Source organism: Coturnix japonica, chromosome 8 (genome assembly GCF_001577835.2).
Source record: "Coturnix japonica isolate 7356 chromosome 8, Coturnix japonica 2.1, whole genome shotgun sequence".
NCBI classification, from domain to species: Eukaryota; Metazoa; Chordata; class Aves; order Galliformes; family Phasianidae; genus Coturnix; species Coturnix japonica.
The window spans coordinates 15,558,787-15,577,138 of NC_029523.1; the positions used below are offsets into that span (position 1 = coordinate 15,558,787).

Genomic DNA, 18,352 nt, shown 5'->3' on the forward strand with positions numbered 1-18,352 from the left:
ATCATGTAGTTTGTGGGATAAAATATCACCAGAAATACACTGTGTCAATAGCTGAGTAATTCTGGAACACCTTTCATCACATGTGCCAGAAAAAAACTGCATAGACCTGACGCATTCACAAGGGCTTTTCCTGTTGCTCTATAAAATTCATTCACGAGCAGGTTTAAAGATTTCTGTGCAGTCTATGCTAGATTTCTTTGTTTGTTATAATACAACCTTAATAATATAAAAAAATACCACACCTACAGACTTCTCTGTTGATTATGAATGGAAAAGATGATGAAAACTTGAGAACTAAATCGGATGCCAAAAAATACATGCCTTGCCCTGAAGAGCACACAGTTTGTGAATATGCATCCCAAATGATGATTTTCTGAGTTAACATTATTGGCTGCACAAAATCACACTTTAAACATTTAACACCTTATAAGATATGAAGTGTGCTTTCACATTCACTTTCACATTTGTGATCTCAGTGTTTTGTTCTGTTAGCCTATTGCTTCAGAAAACTAATTCAGATTAATTGTAGGGAAAAAAAAAAAAAAAAAAAAGCCACCAGAAAGAATCCATGCTCTTTTGAAAATGTCAACTCCCATTAAACCAGCTCTCCAAAATAATGATGTTCATCTGATTTTTCTCTCTTTGATTAGGCTTGTATTATCTTGGTAGCTTTGATGCCAAACAAGATTAAATTGTCATGTACAGTATATTAAATTTATAATCTGAATAAAAAAATCACTTATAAGACACTCAGAAGCAGTGTCTCGAGACACAGCTACTACATTTACATAATTTACTCTAGTGATATGGCATTATTCCCTAATAATTTACAGCCAATTATCAATTGCTGGTCAATACTTGGAATTAGTCACTATAATTATTTCCCCGTAGTCTCTTGTTTAGCAGTGATAGAGATGGTTTTATCCAACCTCACTGCAACACCAATATATGCATTTTCTTTGCAGAATAATTGTACATTTTGTCATCTTAAATGTGCTTTTCCTTCAGTATGAAGAAAATATTTGAACTACGAACTGTAAAAGGTTTACAGCAGCATCTTTTTACATCTGACATATACTTAAAACTCTCACAGAAAGAATGCAGATAGGACTCCCCAGGATAAAAGAAAACTGACTGTGGTAGGAGAATCCTGTTCAACAATATCATGATGGTATTGTATATCCACTTTTTTGTATTTTATAAAAATGGATGAAATAATAGCTGATTTTTGCCCTCGTATCCAGATTTCACTTCTACTCAAATCAGTCCTAAAGCATGCAAACAAAAATCTGCATTTGAATTCCTAATGATTCCTCCTATTGTCTCATTGCTGCTACAACCTGTCAATCACTGCTGAAAAGTGCTAATCACTCCCAGAAATCCCAGTCTCACAGACAAAAGTACCAGTCACCAAAAAAATAATACCAATTGGTCATGGGTGGAAGGCAAATCTCACCAGGGATCTAACTGCACAATGAGGTTTATTAAGTCCATTTTGCTGTAGTCTAGCTCTGCTAGTAGCATCCAGCAGCTTCAGACTTTAATTTCAAAGTCAGCTAAAATCCACTGAAGTAACTTATATTCATTAGCTAGGCTTTAACTGAACTGCTGTGAAATCTCTTGGCTACAAGGGCCTTTAGAAGAAGTGGCAGCTTTCATTTTCAGTTTAAGGAAAACAGATCTACTCAGATGTTCAGTACCACTTTCTTAATCAGTTTGCTTTTTACAGGCACTTAATTCTTCACTAAGATGTTTCTTTAACCGACTGTATGCATCTTTGACAAATAGTATACATGAAAAAATATCTTTTAGTTAGTACTTTACCTTGCCAGTTCCACTCTGTTACAACATCCAACTTTACTAGAAAGCGTAGCAACATGATTAAATATCATGCATCATAAAGTACTGCTGCCTTAGGTCATAGAAATGGTATTTTATGCTACAAAGGGGAAGGTGGCTAATTCAGTAGCCTGCTGTATCCTAAAAAACATTTTTTTAAGCCTCAGTGCAGATTGCACTGTTTGCATTAAAAACTATAAACACAGACTGTGTTTTCCTGTTACATCAACTAAATACTTAAGTATGTTTGATCTTAATAAACTATAATTAAGCAATATACAGTAATTACCTTTCAGAAATCCCTATAGTGATTATTATCTCTGGAGTTGACTTGAGGAGGCTGAGAATGTGCAAAAACCCATCTCTATTTGCTATGTGAGTTTCTCAGTTTTTTTTAGAGGAGCAAAATATTTGAAATGGGTGAAACATCTTAGATAAGGAAGTTTCATCTAGCATTAGACACTACTGCAACCAGGAACTTTTATACCAAGTTGATGTTTAAGTTATGCTTATTAATTACTGCAGTAGAAAGATGACCTCTGAAAAACAAAACAAAAACTACAATATATACATTACAAAAATGTTTACAAAGAGGCGTAATTTACACACAGCTTTGTGTAATGCATGCCTGTTGGCTTTGCATGGTTTGATTTCAGTAGGGTTACAGCCTAGGACTCTGAACACTTCTTGTTTCAACCCATACCTGCAGCCTGGAGTACTCCCATAGCACTCACTGATCCCATAGTGCAGAACAAGTACTTGTTTTTGTTTTTTACTCAATCTGTGTCCAAAATCAGAGATGTTGATAAACAAAACAAAACAAAACAAAAAAACCCCCAACAAAACAAAACAAACAAAACAACACAATCATTCTAAGAAAAACACCCTGTTTGCACAGTTCAGATGACTCTTTCTATGTTAAAAGAAATAGCAAGTTTCAGCATAGTGACTGCAAAGCAATATAAAGAGCTCCAAAATACAGGTTCATTGATTTACTTCTTGCATGATCAACAATGCTCATTCTTTTGGACTTATGGTTTTAATACTAACAATAATACAACTCAAATAGAACTGCATAAACAGTGAATAAGGAAGGGAAGCAGGCTTGCACTTCAGATTTGCTCACTTGGTGATACAAGCCACTCCAAGCACATTAATTCAGAAGTACATTAATCCACAGTGCCACCTAGCCACCTGTGTATATTTAGTCTAACTGTGACAAAAAGAAAAGCCTAAACTGTAAAAATCATTAACCTTCTCCCCCTTCCCTCCCCTCTACTTACTAGATGTAGATGAAGTAGAATAATATCAAGAAAAAAAGAAAAAAAAAGAAAAAAGAAAAAAAAAAGGCCAATGTGTTTATAGCAGCTGTTACTGACCTAAAGGAAACCTGCAAATCTTTGCTAGGTCTCTGTGTTACACTGTTAATACTCTAAACAACATAAACCGGGATATTAGCTACACTGAATTAAAATGAAGCATTCCATAAACACCTGCTTTGTGTAACAAGAAACTTGTTCTCCTGAAACATGGAAACTCTTTCAGTCCTTTTCAATTCTAGCCTTAGAATGAAATTAGATTTTACATTACGTTTATGTTGCAAGAACATTTTAAAGCTTCATCAAATATCTTATTTACTTTAAGTCTTATTGCAAAAATAAAGTCAGGCTCGCAGATACTGAAAGCCATCCTCCAAATATGCATCTCATAGATATTCTCAACGAGCACTATTCCCACAGCAGCTTTAACACACACTGAGCGCACTGCGCTCCTCTGACAGAGTGCTCAAAGCATTGTGTACTTCCCAGCTCAAGGTGTGACAGAACGAGCTGCTTTTGAACCCTCTTTCTCCTTTAGCAGAAACTGCACAGTATTCCCTGATGACCTCTTACAATTTACACAGGGAAGCAAAGAAAGTCAGAGAAGTGAGAGAACAGAGATGTCCCCAGCAGCCCCCCTAGGCCAGGCCTGAGGCCCACATGCAAGCCCCTGCTCTTCTGGGCTTTGCAGATAAACAGGCCTGCATATGTTGCCTCAGGTCCCCCACACCCTTGGCAATGTCCAGACCTCTGACTTGGCCCATCAGACTGGAGAGGGACCAATGTAACAGCCTACTTTACAAATGCCCCGGAAAGTAATTCTAAGGGATCACCAGTATGTACTTTAAATCACTGCACAAGGAACAAGAAAACAACAGAGAATAAACCTTTAAGACATAAGTTTTCCCTCTTCTACACAGAGTTTGTCACCTCTGTTCAATTTCATACCAGTAAAAACAGCAACCCTTATAAAGGAAAACTGGCTCAAAATGAACCTGTACAAAATGAAAGAAAAAAAGAAAAAGCCCAACAAAGCAAAAAGGCAAACAAGGAAATGAGTTGTCCTTACTTCATATTTCTCTAATGAGTAAAGTGGTCAGTTTCCAGTTTCCCCCTCCTTTACCAAGACTGGTGCCAGGAGACTGCAGACATAACAACTGCTTGTTTACCTCTTAAAATCTCATTTTGGTGCTTCATTTATTAAAATCTCAGAACAACATATATACACAAATATATGCTCATATTTTTCTCCTTCCTTATTTTCTGAAGTAAGGCATCTTTCTCATGGGAATATTTTTCCTGTAAAAATACTTGATCCTGACAGTATGCATCTGAACTAATAGACCAAAAGGTGTTAAGTATATCAACAAGAAGAAAAAAAGAAAGAAAAAGAAAAAGAAAAAAAGAGGAAATGAAGATTATAGGACATGTAAGAAAGAAGACATTAAAACAAATGATCATTATTTGAGAATTAAATTTTGTGGATAAATCTTCAGGCTTAGCAACTTCACTGTAAATTTCACTATTTACGATTGGCTTGACCAATACAAAGTATGCACTTTTTCAAGTACAGAAGTTAAAATTCAGTGTTTCTTTGAATATTATCCTCTCTCCTTCCCTAGACTGAGAGCCTGTCCTTTCTGCACAATTTCAATGCTGGTTATTTCATAGCAGAGTAAATGCAGTGGTCAGGATGGTGACTGACATCTGATCCAAGACAATGGGGTAAGGACTGAGTGCTTGGCAGCCTTCTGCTTTGACAAGCTCTTTCTCTTGATGACTGTTAGCCATTGTTTGATAACTACAGACTTCCCTTCCCACAGACCCTTCTGAACTCTGCTGCCTTTGAACAACACATGAAATACGAAGGAAACTATTTACCAGCCAGTAATTGTAAGCCACCCCTCATGTAAAGGTAAACGGTAATGAGGAATGCACAAAGAATAGCTGGTACTGTCAAAACTTTGAGGGGGAGGGAGAGGGGGAAGGGAAGCTTGTAAAACATAAAGCCATACAAAATGCCTTATGGACTTATCCGGCAGTAACTGTATCAATTAACCATGCTAAAAGCTCTAACTCAGATGGGCACTGCACACAGCATGTCTGCCAGTGTTTTATTATCAAGTCCATTATGATGAGTTCTTGTCGTAGACAAAAGGAGAACAGAAAAAGAATTCAGGCTGACAAATTAGACTTGAAATCAGTTTCATTTACATAACGACTGGAAGTTCATTAATAAGAGAGTTTTAATTATTCATGCTCTTGTTTCACTAGATACAGCAGTTTTCCCCCTGCTGTGCTGGATGTCTGGATTAGCTAAAATGAACCATAGCAAACTGATAGACTGCCCAGATTTCTTAAGTTCTTTTCTGCTTTAAAACTAGGAAGGAGAAAACTTGGGGATTGAGAAGTAGGAGAAGGTGGGGCTGGGGGTATGCAGGGGGAGAGAAACCCTTTCCTTCTGCTTGTGTTATAATGCAAGAGGAGATTTTTGAATTCTGCTTTGGGTACAAACTTCTATTTGATGAGTAATCAGCCTCCAAATCCAAGCCCTAAGAAGAAAATTTGTGACACAGATTCTATATCTACAAAAGCTGTTCTGAAGGAAGTATCTCCTAGATTACTGTGTTGTCCCATGATGTCAGAGGCAGACATTGATGCTATGGCAGTAGAAGTTGAACCTTCCTGCCAAAATCCCATTACAGTTTGTTGCTGTGTGACTGGTAGCAGCTGAGGGGCAGTCTGACACAATAGCATCTAACATGGAAGCACATATGAAGCAAACGTGCATCACGGAATTCATTCACACAGAAAAATGACACCCATTGAATTCTGATGGAGATCAAACAGTGGATCTCAGCACAGTGAAATAGTGGGTGGTGTCTCAGCAAAGGTGAGACAGTGGGTCACCTCTGCTGGTACAGATTTTATGAGCACAGCATATAGGCTGTTGTTTATCACTGGCAAAAATGCACAGCTAAGGGTAGTGACTATGTTGAAAACCAACATTTTTTAGCTGAGAGTTTGTTCTATCAGAGCTATTGTGCTCTTTGAATCTGTTATATTTTCCATGGTAATAAATAGGAGGCATTACTTTTGGAGTGACCTATGTACTTTCCATGTCCTAGTTCCTTATTTAGATCACTTTAGATCTGTCACCCCAGTGCTGAAATAGCTGGGCTGAGGTAGCCAGTATAAGCAGTGAACTTCTAGAATATAACCGCATTTTGTCATTTACAAAGGGTTGCTTGACATCCATGCTAACGGAAGAAACAGAAGAAAACTGAATTTATGAAATCACCATGCTCAATTTTTTGCTTTGAACACATTTTCTTTGAGGTTATTTATTATTTTTCTTTTTAAAGAAACAAAGACAAAGAAAGGAGGCCAGAAGCTAATACAGGAAAGTATAGAAAAAGCAAGATTAATGGGATCTTCAAAAAAGTCATTTAAATGCAACAACTGAATGGACAGATTTATCATATAAGGATACATTTTTCCCCTCACAGCATCTAACAAGAAACTCCCATTGACTTCAACATATCCTGCAGTGAAAGAAGATGACCTGTGGATTTTACATGACTATTTGCTATTCAATGAAACTTGAGGGTCCTACTCTCCCACTGCAGGATGCATGTAATACCCATTGAAATCAATGGGAATTACTCTTGTGTCTTGCAGCACACCAGGCCTCACAGCTACAAGTCATGAACTATGAACACTGGCAGGTGGACAAAGTGACAGATGTGTTTGAAGACACAATGCTTACTAAAAGCTGAAACTTTGAAATTATCCCTTTTTCTCATAGCACGTAACTAATGCAAGAGATCACGGGGTTTTTCTTCCAAAACTTGAAGTATTTTGGAAACAAAACAATGAATGGAATAGAAAAAAAAAAAGAAAAAAAACAAAAAAAAACTGCCTAGAAATGAAAACAAACAACTCATTTCTTCAGTTTACTTTTGTTTGCTTTTTTTACCATATTCTCTTCAACTTTGAAAATTAAGAAATTAGCTAGGAAAAAAAAAAAAGACACAGAAAAGTCTAAGAGGACAGAAAGGCAGAGGTGAACATCTGGATCATGTTTGTACTGACACTTTTTTTTCCTCAGAGCCTATTCTAATACGTTGCTGGATGGGGCAAAGAGGAGATGTTTCTCGTGTTATGTTTTGTATGGCACAAAAGTATTCAGATATCTAAATTTAATCAGTATGTCACAGCTTTCTGTTTGGTTACTGGTAGATAGATAGTGCATGTATCTTGTGTATGATTTCCACATTAAATGTCACTGGATGCGTATCACCTTTTATCTCATTATTATTGTTATTAAATGATGACAATTCTAAACAAAGAAAAAAGAAAATGCAAGGCTGGAAGTTAGTAGTTTTAAACTACATTCTGGCTTTACTATTGTACCTCACTAAATTGCCTGCCTCTTGATTCTGGGCCAAACCATAAATCCCATCAGCTATGCTGATGGCTAAGGAATATATTCATAATTAAAATTCATCAGGACGGCTCTGCAGGGCTGGATAAAACTTCTGAGAGTCACTGTTCACCACTGTGAACGGGCAGTATGCAGCCTGACCTTTTAGTTTTCTGGCTTTCTCCCTGGGAATAAGGCAATAGCTTTTCCCTGACTGCTTGGTTTACTCCATGAATACATACCTCAGTCAGGTAATAGTCATGAACACAGTAAAAATGAAATGAACTGTTAGATTTCTGTTTGAGGAGACTTGGTTGATGTTGACAATCTCCTATCAGTCCAAGAGTGACAACAGAAACATAATAAAGGCAGGAGTGGTGTATGGATGCATTAACCGTGTAATGTGTTTTCGACTGGGTTTTGTGAGAATAATGTGAGTTTCTTACAGTCAGCTCCAAATTTAGGTTGTTATAAAAAAAAAAAAAAAAAGTTACAAACTGGCAGATTTTATAAGGTCTTGTGCAAAGGAGGTCTGCTTACCACACAGACTTTGTACAGACAAAGACATAAGCAGAGATTTTTGAAAAAGTGACTGAGATTATTCCAACCTAGCCTATGAATATAGTTTATTCCTATTGTCACCAATGTCCCAGACATATGATATGCCCCACATTCCTACGGGAGATCCCATGTTTTCAACTGTTCCCATCTTTTAGGAAGCATACTAGGCAGTTCCCATTGCACAGATGGCATGCAGTGCCTGACTGAACTAGCAGAACTGGTGCTGTCTCAGTGCCTTTTACTGGCAAGAATTGATTGAATAGCCCTGATTGATACTCCTAATACTAGCTGGACAATCTGCCTTGCTATGTTTAATCCATAGACCATGTGGCTATTGGGAGACACTTTATTTAAAAAAAAAAACAAAAAACAAAAAACAAAAAACAAAAAAACACCCACACACAAAAAACAACAAAAAACAGATTTTTAACAATTTACATGGGCTGCTTGTTTGATAAATTATCTTTCCTAGTTTTAATGTGTTTCTGTCTCTGCACATCCTTTGTCTATCACTGGACTTTCTATAGAAACCGTCCCTGGTGTCTTATTGCTTATTTTCAGAATTTTTAAGTTTTACAATATAATTCAACAATACAAAATCCTGTAAAATAACTTAGTGAATAAGTATCAGGAATGTAGTCAGGAAAAAATATGGATATACATATCACCTCCTTGTCATTGACAGATCACATTGCTGAAAGTCTGTAACAAAGGATAAAAGCCTTAAACAATACATTAGAATAAATTAAACAGACTGAAGGACATCCAGATTGCTGTTTTGGCCCACCTTGACAAATACTCTAAATTCACACTAAGTTAAGACCTGACTGTCGTAAGTGCTCATGTACAGATTTTTTAACACAGAAATTAAAGATAAAAATTACCTACTTTTCACCATTGCTCTCAGAAAAAGGCTGAAACCAACAGTATGTTTTTGAACTTGTGAGACAATTGTCATATTAATGGGAGTCAGAAACTCAATTGCATTTGGTCTGCTGCACAATACGTGAGATAGTAAGTACTGCTTTTTCTTTTAGGAAGATACTTGGGTAAAGTGAAAGAGACAAAAAAAATTTGATCTTTGTTATCTCTGCTTTCCACATTTACAGTCTTCATGGTCTTACCTGCTCTCACCAGGTAATTTCCAGTTATTCACTAGTTCCCCTTTAGCCTCAGTAAGGAAATCTTCAAGTAAGGTTAGTGCAGAAGATTAAGACTGCATTAAGATTAAGTCTGAAATGTTCTGCTACCAATTAGCCCTCTAGTATTTCTATAAGCCTTGAATTTTTGATGCGATCAATGACACCAAGTGGAGCCATCTTCTGTGGAGTGGTTATTAAAGATATAAAAATCAATACAAAGATGATACTTGGAAATCTATATCACAAGATAATGAATCACCATGAGAGCCAACTAAGAAGGAATGTCAGCAAACCAAACAGAAGGTTTGTGCATAACAAATTATTTGATGCCAGTAGAGTTTAAACTAAATTTTGCATGAGACAGAAGTCTTCAGGCAACACTTATGATACATTTGCATGGCAAGACTTTAATGAGATGAAGACACAAGACCAACCATGCACAGAGCTTTTTGTGCATTAAAGAGACAGAAGGAGTAGGAGATGACTGAGACATATGGGATTAAGACAATAATGCTACAATTTGACCTTAATGACAAAACAGCATCAAAAACTTTCTCTTTCAGTAATCCTCATTCAATTTCTTTTAAATGAAACATTATTTGCCTGCACCTTAAGTGCTGATTGTTATTGGAGTTGTGTATTGGAGCTTCACAGGATACTCCAAATTTAATTTGAACTGGGGATTGATTTAGTTGGCTTCAAAGCCAGCTTTTCCTTTCCAAAATTGAGCTAGTGCATGACTTTGCAAGTTCATTTGGGTTTACTGCTTGACACAATTGTATGAGACTTTACAGCATTTATGGTATGTTTTGCCCTTCATGATCTCTTGTTCACTCACATGTACAGACACATGCAGAGAGAACTATTAAAACAAATACTCTTGCTCCATCTCCCCAGGAAATACATTTCTTACTAAAAGCTACCAATTCAAAAGACTTACACAGTTCAAATCCATATTATATGAAAAATGTAATCACTTTGAACATCTGATATAAGTAAGAAGGGTCTTAAAGCATTTTACAGTCATAATTATGCTGTAAAGATGAGAACAGCACACTCTCATTTTACAGATGTAAAGAAACAAACTAAAATTAACACAGGACAAGGAGTTAGGCAGCCAGAATTGTCTTCAGTTGAGGGACATTTACCCGCAACTTGCATATCTTGTCTATTTAAACTGTGAAATCTTTGGGATGTAGCTAGATTACTATGAATGAGTCTCAATAAGTTCCTCTGAACACTAATGGCATTCAAATGAATTATATTAACAAAAATCAGGTAACAATATCCCCTAGGAAGTCTCAAACATCCTTAATGACAACAGATCCTATAATGCATTTTATTCTGCTGTAGCTACAAAGCCAGTCTTACACTAACATTCATATAATTCCACTCCTTCATAAATAAATAAACAAATAAAGTATCAGTAGGTACAAACTCTTTTTAGACTACTCATCCTCAACAGCTGTTTGTTCTTACTTAGCAACATTTATGTACCTAAAACACTTGTTGTGATATGACAATAATAAATACTTGTTTCCTTGTTCTCTTTGACACACACTGCTTTCCCATTTGCAACTGTTAAGTGGTAACACAGATAATCAGGCTCACAATCACAGCTTTTTGTGCTTTTGTAGGACACTAAATGTAAGCACTGTATTCTTTGTTAATCAGTAACCTTCTGCTGTTTGACAGCCATTAAGTATTTCTTTTGCAATTTTTTTTAAGTTTGCAGTGTCTCACTTATGCCAAACTCCTATCGCCAAATCAGAAGATTAAACAGCAACAGCTGCTCAGATCATACACACATACCTACAAAGACTCCATCATCTGAGGATTGGCCCTTTGTCCCATACGCAAGATAAACACAAACATTACAGTAACTCTACAGCTATCTGCTAGAGGTTGACTGTCAAGTTCATGAATCAACCATCTAAAGTTGTATTGCAGAACTACTTCAAAACTAAATAGAGAAAGAAGAGTTGTGACATACTTTGTGCAGTTTTCAGTAGACACTGCAGTTTGGACTTAATTTGTTTCCTGACTTCTTTGCATCTTGGGTCTTTAAAGGCAAGTGAACTATTTGGTGTCATAAAACAAGGAGAACTAGAACAGCCTTCAGTAAAAACAAAAACCAACAGAAAAAGCAGATGCAGGCAACGTTTCATATGGCTCAAAATGTCTTTGCTGCAGTTTAAATTCTGCAGCCTTGAGATTGTTCTGACACCTCTTTATTGTTCCTTTTAAGTGCAAATGCCTAGGTAGCATCACTATAAATGAAACAGTAGTGTTCACAGATTGCATTCAACGGCTGTTAGAGCTTCCTCTCCTTCATCTGCACAATTTGCATCTATTATAGACTCAGGAATATAGTTATGCTGCTGCTCAGTGGCCTCAGAAGGGCACAGGACCCCCCCATCTCTATAAGAACTGCAGCGAGGCTGATTCTTTAAAGCTCTTCCCAGAAGCAGGCCCGCTACACTGCTTCCTCTAGGTGGGCACACGAGGGGGAGGTTGGGATGGGGGAGCAGCTGGTACTGTGAACACTGAAGGATACTGCTATAATGTTCAAGGCAAGTGATCCGAGAGATCCTATCCTTTTTAACCACCACAAACTTCAGGGTGTTTAATCTGTACTACTAGAAAAGATGCTGGACTGAGATTGTAGTGTGGGTACTTGTGCCCTCTCGAGCATGCCTCAGAAAGGTTTTGCACAATGAGCTGTTCAGTCCTCTGCCTCAGGGGTGCAAGAAAGAGCTGAGGGAATACATTTCTTACCTACAAAATTCATATTTTTTTCTTTCATGGCACCTCAGGGAAAAAGAGGACACTGAGAACACACTGTATCATCTTGCTTAATTCCTTATTATTAGTTATGTACTGTGAATGTATTAACAAGGGGTTCCATCAAAAATTAACCACTATGGCCTGAGCTAAACCCTTAATTAGTAGCAAGGAAGTGTTTCCATACAGAGCAGGATAACATGAAGTGGATGCTCTGGGTTTGCTTTCCAATTGTCCAAGCCAAGAGAGGAGACAATTGCACTCTTGCCAAATACGGGAAGTGCAGAGGAAGCCTATGACTTATTTCTGGGAAAATTTTCAGTCTTATAGTGGTTTGGCTGCTCTCTTTGGACAGAATAAAACAAAATGTTGTAGATTAGATCCAGAACCCTTTGCCCTTTTGTGGAAACATTTGCAATAATTGACAGGAGTTGTTCAGAATGGCACATTGCAAGAGCCAAAATATTAAAACTTATCATAGTTCTGTACCCCAGAGTAAACTTGAGTTAGGGAGATCTTTGAGTATGGTAACAATTATAACTAAATTAGAGGTGACTGACTATCAACTGTGTTTTTACTACCTCCACAATTATTACCACACAAATCCAACATTTCAGTACAAAATTAGACTACAGTATGTGATGCCACTGCTGCTCAGGAAATACATAGAACCACTGTCCTTTCCCTCGAGCAACTCCACTGTTACAATATTCATGTTAAGATGAAAGAAAAAGACTACTGCTATTATCATTTTTCTTTGTTGTGTCTCTCAGGAATCAGAATATGAGACAAAGCCAGAAGAAGGGAATTCATTGTACTAGGCCACCCTGCTGATCAACTAAAACAATAAGTTATCATTTGCTTTACCTCACTGAGGATACAATAGGATCATAATATTTTATTTCACTAGCAAGATATAATTGTATATAGCCTCCCCATGTAGTATACAAAGTACTGAGTCTGGGAATTTGAAAAAAAACCAACAAAACAACAACAACAAAAGAGCTAGTGGATGAAAAGACTTTCTTCCACTCTGATCATCAGAATGAAAATCCAAAGAATCACTGAGACACAACATGTTTCATATTCACATTCTTTTCTTAAGTAGAGAACGTTTCATATACAGAACTGAACTATCACAAACACAGTTGGAGCCTGTGTCCTTTAGATAACCGTCATCTGTGTAAAATCTTTGTCATATTTATTCCTTTTAAAAGAATTAGGTAGAATCTCTGCAATGACCATAAGAATTCATAAACAAATATTTCATTTGTGCATCTAGCTTTCATGCATTACAGAGTAAATCTCTCCTTAAGCACATAAGAGACACATTTTCCTGAAGACAAATAGTTGTTCCAAAAGGATGAATCTTCATTACGTATCCATAAAATCTTGGAAAGGACTAAGCTAAGTGATGACTCACTATTCTATTTTAAATTGACACTTATTTCTTACAGCCTTACATAGCTTTTAGCATGACTTCACTATAGACATTCCATCAGACATGTTGCTATTATTCCCCTAAATTTTATAGCAGAGACAAAGAAATAGAAACCATGATGCCTCAGCCTCCTAAGCAAAGGTTATACACAATACCAATTTCCAACTACACTGAAAATTTTACAAATTCATTTTCAGCTATAACAACTACCTTCTTGACATGCAATTAACACACGTTCTTTGAACCGCTACATAAACATATGTAAATACACATTTTCTTCTATTAACACAAGAGAAGCCAAAAACACTGAAAATGAAATTACAGCATGATGTTATTAAGATGCAATCTAAAGTGAGTACTAATGTAGCCCACACAAAACTGTTAAACTTCAGAAAGAATTCAAGGCCTACATTTACAGCTAAACTCACTTGCTGACCAGTTGTCCCTGCCCAGTGACTAAGTTTGTTCTTTATCACTTGCAAAATTAGCACATTACCCAGGGTTGGGGAGCACAGAAAAAGGTTCGTCAGAAACCTCTGCAAAGCTTTCTAGCCCCACGTGGCACTCTCTTTAGCTCCTTGACACCAGACTTACTGACCTATCTCTCAAAAGCAGTGTGTTTTTTAAATTGCTACTCTTAGTTCACAAGCAGCACTAGGAGCCACCCCTCCCACTTGCCTCATGCTTCCCACCACCTGATCCTGGCAAAGTTCCACTGGCAGCCAAGCCAGTGGGATTTCACGATTCCTTGAAACTTTTGTAAAGGACACAATGTGTGTCCTCAACGCCATACTTATAATGAAGTGCTTAAGACATCATGCTGCAGTCTTGGGATCTGAGCTAACTTGCAGGCTCAGAGAGTTTACAGTAGGCATTGCATTGATTACCAGTGGTGAAAATTGCCAAAAATAGAAATAATTCAAGTTAATTTAGTGGATAAATACATGAATGGAGTTTAGAGGAACCTAACTTAATCTCAATTTGATCATAAATACTCTAAGAAAAGAATAAAATAACAAAAAGTTCAAATTAACTTAATCCCCATTTCTATCCAGGATCTCTTACCTAAGCTTAGGTCCCATTGCTCACAGCTTCATGTGAAGATATATCCCTAGGGTGCAGTCACCTGTAGGATAAATAAAACCAAAACCAAATGAGTGCAGGGTGACAGTGAATTGAAAACACAAGCATTAAAAACCAACCAAACAAAAACAGCCACTAAAAAACACCAAGGTAAACTCAATCATACTGCTAACCAGAAATCAATTTAAGTTTACTGGGCAAAGAGAAGGATGCGGGCGGAACTTTTCCTTGGTCAGTGAACCTTGAGAAAAGGAGCTGTGGAAAGGGTGAGAGGGAGGAAGAAAAAAGCAGCTGACCAACCCAGGAACTCATTCTGTTAGCTAAGAGGAGGTGAAGAACCCTATGCAGCAGTGAAGAGAGTTAATAAAACAAAGCAATCGATTCTTAATCCTGAGCAATTAGTTACTTGAAGAAAGCATTGTTGCCACCTGCCTATATTGATCATGAAAATTAAGGTCATTCAGTGGAAGGCTACAGCCACCATCATTAAAACTGAATTTCTTTCTCATCTAGAAAGAAGTTGTCTTTAGAAACCAAAGAAAGAAAGGTCTGAATTCTTCCTCTATGGTCTGTTCTTCCCCAAGCACACAGTCAGTGAGAAAGGTAAAAGGTTTATTTTGATTTGCACACCACTACTTCCTTTCATGCTTTATTTCTTGAAGTGGCATGTGCTCCTTTAAAGGCAGCAGGCTCAGCCCCCCATGGGACCCCATTGTTTCATATCTGAGTTAGAAAAAAAAAATCATGAAATATGTTTGATTTCTCTTAAATTTCAAAGTGGTGGTCAACAGTGAGCTACAAATAGGTTCAGAGTAATCTTAGCTGGTTATCGTGAAATAAAACACAGCAAAACCTCTCATCACTATAATCTGTGAACTTCTGGTCATGTTTTCCTTTCAGAAATCCTCTTTCAAACCTGAAGGTGTTCTCTCAAAATCAGCCCAGCAAGTGCTAGTTTCTACCAGGTAATGCAGATAAGCAAATTTCCCCCAGAGTCAGCATAGTTACTCCAGGATTTGACTTTGTGGCTAAAACCACTGTTCTACAGCATCCCCACCCCCACATTACATTCAATTCCCTCTCTCACTTTCTCTTCTAGTCATGCTTTGTATTTGATAACAGCTTCAGACTTCTTTGCCAAATGAAGCAGACAAGTGTTTCATTACTCATTTTTATTATTTTTAAAACATGTTTATCTTATCTGTGGTTCTGTCTTAAATAATAATAACAATTAATAAATAATAAGGTACTTTGACTGTGTCTGGGAACCAAGAAATGCTTTCAATTCTTTCCTACATTTCTGATCTAATGAAAAATATTTTATTAGAAAAAATGATTAAGACAGGGACGTGGGGGAGGGGACCACAAAAGTGGAGTTACTAACAACTGAGTACTCAAGGAATTCTCCAGCCTAAATTGGCTACAAGACCTTGATTCTAATCTGAGACAGATGATCTTAAATATAATCAAAGGAGGGAAAAAGAGAATAACAGCTTTGTAGCAAAAAAAAAACAACAAACGTATGAAAAAAATCCTATTTTGGAATTAATACCCAGGGTACTAAATAAGAAATTAAATCAAACTCACAGCTAACACATGGAGTTCATTTTTGCGCCAGTTTTGATCACTGTTTGGACTGAAGAAAGAAACGAATATTTATATCTAATGGATCAAATCGAGATATTGATACTGTATCTTTTCTGAGCTTTGACATTCTCACTGTTAAGTATTATTATTATTGCTTGCCTGGATCTGCAGCATGATTTCTGAAAGCAAAAGTTGCTGGTTTCAAGCAGAGAAGTAGCATATGTTCAGTTTGAAATTCAAATGTATTTATAACTGAATACTAATGGCAATGTCATTTATACACTTAACGATTCTGCATTAGGCCATATGAGGCAATTCATTTTTCAATACGTTTATTGGTACCATACAGAGAAAGAGGAGTTAAACAGTAGATGAGATTCATCAGTTCATCAGTGTACCATAACGTGGTGAATGCTGCCCTCTGGCTCAGGTTGGCAATGGTCACTTACTTAGAAATCTTTTTTTTCAAAGTGTAGTGGGTGACAAAATAAGGCTGGGGTTCAACCAAAGTTAATACTTTGTTCTGTTATAGTTAAAATCTAAATGATTTAAACAATAACAGAATGTTACTTTCCCACGGACTTAAGAATGTAGCTATTTTAAAATTATGTTTTTCCAATATCTGCAACACAGAAGAAGAGCATTTTTAATACATTTTTATCTTGAAGGAACCATATAAAGGAGTAATGTCAGCATTAAACTTACAGACCCATAGAGAACTTTTTTTAAATTTAAATCCATAGGAAAAAAAATAAAAGAAAGATATGTACAGCTTATTTTAGCTGAGGATATTACAGTTTTAGGCAAGATTTAAAAACAAAGGAAAGCTACAGCAATCTTTATTCATTCCTAGAGTAGAAGATAGTTCATTTCACTGTAAGACAGCATGATTGAAATGTACATATCTTCAGCTTAAATGCAACACCTTAACATTTCGCTGAAGATTATGCTTGTTTTATTCTGCTGTAGACACATCATTGTCCTCTTTAAAAAAATAACTGTTATGAACAAATCTTTAAGAAATAGAATAAATTGATTTCTTGTGCTCATAAATCTAGAAACCAGGGGCCACATTTCCCCTTAAAAGCTGCACCCTACCCATGTACTTCACACCCTCCTAAACCCCAGAAGTGCTCATGTTGGAAATGGCAGAAAAGCAGTGAAATAAAATTATTATTTCTATTACAGAAAGTAAATATTAGGCATTTCTCCCCTGCCACCCTCCCCAAAGGGGATCTGCCCTACAGGAATCCCACAACCTACCTGCCTTGCTGATGGATTGCCTGGCAGCTTGATCCCCAGTAAAGAATTTTCACCAACCTTTTGAGTGCAAGATGCAGTTTTATTGTCCTATTGCCTTCTGTCTAAATTAGGGACTGCTAAGGGTGATAAAAGGAAGTGTGGGATGTATGAGATGGTTTCAATCTAGTTACACAAGAAGTAGACTGTTTCTACTACCATCCCCTGCTTTGGTCTTTTATAAACTCATCTTGTATTCAGACCAATACGGTACACCCATTCTGATATGGTAGCACTTCGTATCCATATTGCAGTCATGTAAATGACTGTGTAGGGTTTAGGACAATAAGAAGTACAGCCCCGTGACTAAGTTGAAAAGCTCATCTTTTTAGAATAGAATCTGAAAGACAGACTGAATGTCTGTCCCTCAAGATAGTAAAATGCAGCATTCTGAACACAAGGCAATATTTCATTATGGAATATTTCATTTTGGATAAGAGAACAGTAACCCAATAGTCATTTTTCCATAGCTTTCTGTAGCTGAAGGGAAAAAGTTCAGAGCAACTTTGAGAACAACCATGTTGCAATCAAATTGCAAACATAAATTGATAGGACTTTTGGTTCACTGGTCCTACACAGCGATACAATAAAAAAAAATAAAAATAAAAAAAATAAAAAAAATCAAACAAGAGTGTATTAAAAGAAAAAAATGAATGAAAGCAGGAGTTCAAAGGAGGGATTTTTAGAAGCTATTAATGTGACACTTGGATTCAGAAGACCCAGCAGAAGCAGGTAAGATCACAATATCCTGATAAAGCTTGTAATGTGCGCATTCAGCTGCACTTAAGAGTGAAATTTGCACTCCCGAACTGAGAGAATTCTTTCCTATAAAAATGTTAAAAATCAAGGCAACTTTCAAATCTAGCTGAAA

The 18,352-nt window shown here is 36.7% G+C and overlaps 1 protein-coding gene across 1 annotated transcript in view; it reads right to left on the reverse strand.

Annotated features, from left to right (window-relative positions):
• The window catches only part of ADGRL2 (adhesion G protein-coupled receptor L2), a 376,420-nt gene that overhangs the window by 289,893 nt on the left and 68,175 nt on the right, over positions 1 to 18,352 (reverse strand). Inside the window, exon 2 of the mRNA XM_032446397.1 lies at positions 14,578 to 14,638. The gene's annotated coding sequence lies outside the window, so the exon portion shown is untranslated. The remainder of the gene's footprint in view (positions 1 to 14,577; positions 14,639 to 18,352) is intronic.